This window comes from Ceratosolen solmsi, unplaced genomic scaffold, assembly GCF_000503995.2.
Source record: "Ceratosolen solmsi marchali unplaced genomic scaffold, CerSol_1.0 scaffold35, whole genome shotgun sequence".
Taxonomy (NCBI): Eukaryota; Metazoa; Arthropoda; class Insecta; order Hymenoptera; family Agaonidae; genus Ceratosolen; species Ceratosolen solmsi.
Genome location: NW_011948423.1, coordinates 6,670,290 through 6,678,849, shown reverse-complemented (window position 1 = coordinate 6,678,849; position 8,560 = coordinate 6,670,290).

Genomic DNA, 8,560 nt, shown 5'->3' with positions numbered 1-8,560 from the left:
TCGTCCTCGGAGCGCACAACATTAACTCGTGCGTGCGTGCGTGCCAGCCGCCGGTGATATCGGCAGCAGCTCGAAAAGTGTCGTGACGCGCAGATCTGCGTGCGCACTCGCTGCTCTCATTTGGAATTGTATTCTACTTTTCACCCTTGGACATTGTCTCCGGAACCTGTCCAATTACCGCGATTTGCCCATGGAGAGCTAATGATATTCCGAATAGATAATGATTTGATGAGCTAGCAGTTGAGGGATTGCCTTTTCGGTTCTTTAATTAAATTGATTTCGTGACATCGGCTGCTTCCTTTGCTTACTTCTTTCATTTGAAAGAAATAGTTCAAAGTAGATGATTGGTTTGGCTTCTAAGCTTTATGAAATCAGTTATTACAGCGATTAATTAATTAATGTATTGATGGATAAGACAGGCGTATTTGTTTTCATACTTTATCGAGATTTTTTTTAAAAAGACTGTTCTATTAAAATGTTTGCATGAAAACTTGGAGAAAATGTTTGTGACATTTAACAATTGTTTATTACCTTGAATTATATTCTTTTTTACTGGGAGAAAATTATTTTATACAAAATTGTACTCTATTATAAACGTGTATATAATAATTCAAAATTTGCTTACATACATAATATAATACTACTTTCAACGTCATTAATACATATGTAATTAATATACAATAAAAAAACGTAATAATTATTTATTATTTATAAATCAACTTGGGCCATTAAAATGATTTAAAAAAATATAAAAGTAATTTAACGTGTATAAATTGGCTATCAACGTTAATAATAATGTAGTAGATTTTTAAATCGATGTGTATATTATTATAAATAGATATTATGTAAATGCTAATTTGAGAATATAATAAAATCTATAAAAGATTTAGTATATTCAATACGATACCTGTCTTCTATCAATCTATATATATATATATATATATATATATATATATATATATATACATACATACAATGTCAATCTTCTATGTACGCAAGCAATAGTGGATCGGTTAGTTTTATCTCGGACATTGAATTTAATAGTTGTCATTTTTGTACATCACGTTAATTTTAATTCTACATACTAATTCAAAATTATACTTTTGACTTGGTAAATCGTACGTAAAGCAGGTTATTATATAACTCGTAAAATGGAATTTACACATATATGATATCAGTTGTTATTATAATAATATATTATGGATATAACACGTATGATTTAATATAGTATTTAAATTTTTATTTATGATATATTAGAAAAAACTACTTACAATAGTAATGTCCGAGCAAACGAGACATTGAAGGATATTTTTGGAAAAATAGTAACATGTTCAAAAAAAAAAATATATATTTATATACATACATAAATTTATGATCGAAGCTGAGCTCATTTAAGTAATCATTATAAATAAAAAAGTTTTAAATTTATTATAAAAATTTAATTACATATTAATTGTTATTGCTATGTGAATATATATTGTAATGTAAATTAAAGTACTTGTTTAATTAACTAATTTATAATAATAATGTTTTGTTATATAATATTTTGTTCTATAATAATAATGATAATAATAATTTTTATAATAATTTTGTTTTTATAAAATAATGGTAATTATAAAACTTTTATTTACTGACGTTGTGAAAGATGAGTTATCATATATCTCCTACCTTATGATTTTAATGAAATCTACTCAGATTCAGAAACTCAGGAAAGAGTCATTTAAGCACTATTATTTTTACAATAAATATTTCGTTATGAATATACTTTAAATCGAATCCATTAGTTACATATTCTTAAATCAGATATTTTTATTGGTAATTATGTAATCTTTTTGTACAATTAATTTTTTAATTTACAGCTATAATTAATATTTAAACATCATATTTCGACGATTGTATTTTAATAATGAATAGTTTTAATGAATTAAAATATGGTTTAAATAGTAATCATAATTTTTGTTTTTTCTAATTGAAAGCATTTATTTATAATAGTATTAAATAAATATATAAATATATATATATATATATGTATGTATTTTCAATCTACGAAAATTAATAAATTATTTGAGATTGTAATTTACGCGATTCTGAAGCTATTGAAGAATATGAATGAAATAATATAATTTAAAATAATATTTAGAATTATTAATACAACGGTTATGACATGAAAGACGGCATAGCTATTTTCTTTTACGCTGAGGTTTGGTCTATTTTATATTCCGCGAATTAATTTTTCATCTTAATTGAATATTATGTTTAAAGCAGAAATAAAGTAGGAAATTGAAATGATACATAATCAAAAAGTATATTTATTTGATATAAAATTTTGTGCGTTATACTATTTGACTTAATGTTAAGCCACGGCAACTTATCTTTCATTCTAACTGTTCTGAAAAATATCTAAATTTAAATCGTAATTTAATATCTAATTCTTATCATGGATAAATGTATGTTTAGTTTTGACTTATGTAGTTAAGGCATTTTTGAAATAACAATGGAATTAAATTAATGAATAATTATTTATGTTAAATTGACATGCATACGCAAGGTAATTGTTTTAATAATTTTTTAAAATGAAAAAAATATTTCTGTATTTATTATTGAAATTAAAATGTCTAATGTAAAGGTCCCAAGGAGAAAATTACCCATAAAAACAAATCCTGAGAAACTGTCTGAAGGTAGTTAAGCCTTTTTACTTAATGCACAATGCAACGATCATTTTTGTGTCGACATTATAGTTTACTGATTATATATTAGCTATAAATTATTTTGAATGATTTGTATGTTAAATTGTAATATGCGCAAGATCGAAGTTTAAACAACAGATGTATTATCAAGGAAATATTTTATCTAGGTAGATTAAAGGTTCATCGGTGCAGTACTGTATTATTGTTCTACATTATGTACTAAGAATAATATAATTTAAACCACTTATTATAAAAAAAAAAAAAAAAAACACTTATTCAATTTAAATGAATAAAAATTAGAAACTAGACAACGTAAAAAAGACATTTAGGAATGAGTTCTCAGTATATTATCGGGTAAATTATAATTTACGATATTTTGATATATTTAATTAATTAGAATTATTTATATAAGGAAACGCGAGTTTCTAATAGAAACAACATAAATGTGCTGTTTATACAAAAATTTTATCAAAGCAATTATTTACCAGAAGAATTATTAGAAATACAGGTTTTCATAAATATATACAATATAGAACAATATAAAAGATATAGACAAAAGGTACCGTCTTATTAAAATGAATTATAATTAATTTGAACTGCTGTACGTCAAATTCATTTAAAAGGATATTCTTGCTAAATGTATTGAGCAATATTATAACTTTCATTTATAAGAATTGAATATAATGCATTTTTATGAGTTTATTAGACAATTTTAGATAAAAAGATCATTTTTGGGATTTCATACTATTGAAATTTCTTATTATATGAAAAACTTCATTTTATTTAAAAGTTATTGCTATTTAGCTTTGTTATGAAATATATAAAAAATCTTATCAATTTTATAAAAGATAATACAAAATCATAAGGTTAGAGATAAAAAATATGTTATTTTTATCGGAAGTAGGAACAAAAAAACCTTTCCGAACTTACAAAATTTAAAAATTTAATAATTAATTTATTGAAGCAGTATTTCATTAACAAGAATAATGAAAAAGCAAAACAAAATAACTCTATATAAATCAAAGTGTTTCCGAAAGTGTTTTCACTAAAATGAATTAATCTTTATATTATTTATCATTCATAATACAAAAATAATATAATATGAGTTCTAGAAACTTCTATCATATCAGTAATTGCATTTATTATTTTAATAATCATAATTGCTGTCGTGTAATTACCACTATATATAATATGGTAGGAATCGTTAAGTATGAATGTTGTATCAAGTAAATTTATCGACAGCATTTATTTAATTGCAGTTTAAAATTCCGCAATTGATTGAAACTCATAATTTTTGGAAGAGTAATTTCAACTGTAAATGTTCAATGCCAATTTCTTAATAAGTTGTCGAATATATTATTATAAATATTTGTAAAGATTTTTTAATGGATCTTAAAAGCGACAGCATTTAGAATTGAATATTACATTTTTTACCGTGAAAAAGAAGTTCGATGAGTTTATAATTTTCGAAAGATAGCGTGGAGGTTTATCGTTAACTTTGTTTTCATAAAAGTAAAGTTGATTTCCCAATGGATGCATAAAATTCTGTTTAAGAATTAAATGTCCTTAATATAAACGTCTAAAAGTTTTAACAGACTAATTTACCTATGACTCAGAATATACTATGAATAATAATTTCTTATTGGATACAGGAGATAAAATAGTAATAACAAGTGAAATTTTATTGCCACCGTATTATTTATGTATATATGCGTATGGTATTTAGTTTCTTATTCAGCTAAAAATAGAAAAACGAAAATACAAGGTGCGCCTTATATTAGTTATATTTGGAATGAGACGAATTTTGTTGCTCAAGAGGGTTAGTAAACGATTAAATTTACGAAAAAGAATGTGTATTGTAATTACATAAAGTAGGGCCGATTCTCCGATAATGAAATTTAATTATGTAGGGCGATAACGTTCATCGTTCAGTTTCATGATGACCATTTAGGTAGATATTTCTTCATCTTTTGTAAAGATTAGATTTATTGTTGTAAAATTTCTTTGTCCATTTTAACATATCAAATTGCAATTTCAAAATTTTACCAACCAGTCCTTTACAATACTTTTGAATGAACTAATTTCGTTATTTTCCTCATTAAGGACCTGTCTCATTCGATATTGACAAAAATAAACAGAATTAAGGAAAAAGTCCGAGGATCGAAAGCATTACAACTTTAAAACATTCAAGATTATATATTAATACGCTCACGGTATAGTTAATTGTTATACAATAGTTAATTGTTTTACAATGGTAGCGGGGCTAATAATTAGAAATTATATAAAGACAGTTGAGAAATGTGGATTTCCACATAAGCTCTATCCATCGGCCAACGATGTATCTAAAACCTCGGACATATGTCTCGAGTATTATCAAATTTCAGAAACATCTTTTGCGCCTGCATCCCGGGCAACCGTCTGTACGACTACGTCTGTAGATTGTACGAAGCCGACGGCATAGAACGCATGCGTGAGCTTCCAGAAATGCTGTCACTTTGCCTCGAGGAGGAGAAGATGTTTTGAGTATCGTCTCTATCGACATTATTTTTCACCGTGTGATATTTACGCTTGTGTCATCCTACCGTTTTTCATATGCCTCCGGTTAGAACGTAATATTAATTTCTAATGGTGTTCAGTGGTGACAAGCGATAGCGAACCGTTTTATGTATGACACGAGGGACGATTGTGCGGGCGTGCGTGGCCAGTGTTGGGTAACTGATCGCGGCGGAGGAAATCACGATTTATTCGAACTCGTTTTGCGATTGCGCATAAAGGAAGGGAGCTCCTACGTGTGCGCTATATGTGCTTGTTTAGATATATTTGGCAAACGAGGGATTATTAGCTCGAGACGGGTGCCAACGATTATCTTCACCCTCGAACGATCAATCGATGAATCACATTAATAATCCGTTTCATCGTTGAATGTGCGCCCGTAAGCCAGACTTTCCCTTTTTGTGCGTCCGATAAAGGGATCGTTGCTCAAGGGTCGTGGCGACCCTTGCTGTTTTTGCGCGGTGTGGGGAAAAGTGGCCGCCGAGACAGTGGAGAACCTGCCAACTTCTCCCTCCGAGAAGTCGCTGACAGGTAGTCTCATTTCCGAGAGCGAACACTCCAACAACAACTCCAGCAGTTATTCGATAAAGGAGGATAAATGGCCGGATCTAGTAGTGTCGAGGCCGAGGAAGCTCGATGCATGGTGGACACCTAGACGTGAGTACACATTACATCGAATATCATTAGCCGATTCCTTATTACATCCTGCTATTCTTTTATTTTACGCCGCCCGTGGTAATGTTTAACCCGCGGCTTCGGTATTCATGACGCGAATGCCACATGCGCATATCGGCTCATTCAGGCGCGAAAATTTAAATATTAATGCACACCTTTCTTCGTTTTATTATTATTCATTACTATGCAATTAACGATTGTTGCATGATCGATGACTATTATTGTTGTTGTTGTTGTTGTTGTTGTTGTTGTTGTTGTCATTATCATTCTTATTATTATTATAATAATTATTACTTTATTCTAAATATTTAATCATTCAACACATCACAATCCGTGATTTAGTAAAGTTAAAATAATTCGTAACGATAATGTGCTTTGTATGATATGTAAAATATTAAAAATATCTTTTTAACGCAAATATAATTAACATATTAAACATCTGTAATATTTTTAATTTTAATATAGTTTCATGCAATCATAATTGTAAGATATTTATATATATATAATTAATCTGTAATGTAATGGTATAAAAAATCAGTATATGATTGGCAATAATTACTTAACTCACATATAATTATAAGCTTAAGAATAATAGTACGTAGTTAGATAATACAATAATTTATTTTTTATTGGCGTATTTTTAATTGTAAATATCATGTAATCGTTTGATATTTGAAAAAAATGTTTAGCTAGATTGTTAATATCTAGTATGCCAAACATTTAATTTATAATAAAATTGCTAGAAAATTAGATAACTGACTTAATCTTAGAGAAAATTTTAATTTAGCCTATAAGAATAGTAAATATTTAAAAAATTTTGCATTTCGCTGCAGATGATAAATATACGTTTGAATCAGTACTCACAGAGGTTTCTCACAGACAATTGATATTAAAGTCGTATAAAAAAATTACGATACGAATAAAAATTCTTAATAGCATAATTATATTAAAAATTAAAAGTAGTATTTTTCAATATAATACTTTAACAAATATGTTTATGTAATTATAATAAGTTAGGTTTTTATGTACTAATAAATGTTTATAATTTATAATTTTAACATAAATGTTAATAATTTTGCCATCATAATATTAAAATAATATCGAAAATAAGAATGAAATTGTGATAAGTTTTAATATAAATATTTTAGAAATCCGATATTTTTATTTTATATTTTTTCTAAGGTAATAGATAAGTTGATGTAAGTCTCTTTAATTCATATATTTTCATAAATATTTATTTGATAATTCATGTTAAAAAATGTTTCCTAACTGCAGTTTATAACAAAGGATGTATTCTCGGAATTTTTAAATAATTATATTTTTAACGATAACAAAAGTGTATTACAATGAAAAAGTAATTAACTAACTACGAAACTTTAAAGTTTTTAATCATCATAATTATTGAACGAATGTCCGAGGGAATTCCAATTATGATCCGAATCGAAAGTACGATTTATTAGTTAATAATTACTTAATATATTACAGGATAAACAATATATTAAAATAATATAAAACTTTCAAATAATTTAATTACTATACGTTATTCCGAAATATTACTATTCAACTAGTTATTTTACATCATTTTGGCTTTTTCAATATTATCACTTTGAATTTCAAATTTGAATCAAAGTTATTAAAAATATTTATTTTAAATTTAATAAAGAAAATTATATGTATCTCTTTTATACAACGAGTTGAATCCAATTGTTCATGATCCAATGGAAGATTATTTGAACATTGTAGTATTAAATGTTGTCCCTCTTGAACAATTCTCTATTTCATGTTAGCTTCCAGTAACTGTCACGTGGCGTAATAAAACATAATATTAAATTATGAAAATTGCGAAATAAATTTCAATTGTGTTCAACGTAGGAAATATGATATTATCCTTGCACATGCTTTCTAAGAATTTTAGTAAAATAATAAGATTTTATTTATGAAGCATTTACTATACAGTAATTACTGTAAATTTAGAATAATCAAGAGGTTTGTAATATTGACCAATAATTTATATATATATATATATATATTTTTTTTTTTTGCACATCAAATTGTCATCTGCAACATCATCGACGATTGTTCCATTATAGAGAATTTGCATCCATTTCCGAAAGTGGAACCAAAACTTTATGAACCATTTGTTGCTTTCAAATATAAATAGAAATAAATGAAAGCATATAACTTTGAACAAATTAGATACAAAAGCAAATTTCGAATAATAAAAATTGATGTAATTAGATTTTTTATTAAAGTATAAAAAATCCTATTAATTAAGATTCCATTAAGTCAAATAATATCTATATGCACATAATATGATATAATAAATAAATGTAATATTGATGATTTAGAATTATATATAAAAAATTATGAAAGTATTAAATCAATATTCATCTTTTATTAACGCTAATTCTTTTCATAATTTTTTATAAAGAAAAGAGTAATTGGTATAATTATATTCGAGAATAACAAAAGATTAAAATATGCATCAGACCGAGAAATAATTGTAAGGCTTATGTAATCTATAATATAATGTGCAACTATTTTTCTTTCTCATTGCATAAAATTGGACATAAAAAATTTATTAATTTTACATAAATGAACATTTTTACCGTTTAATTTGATATTTTATATAATATTCAAATTTG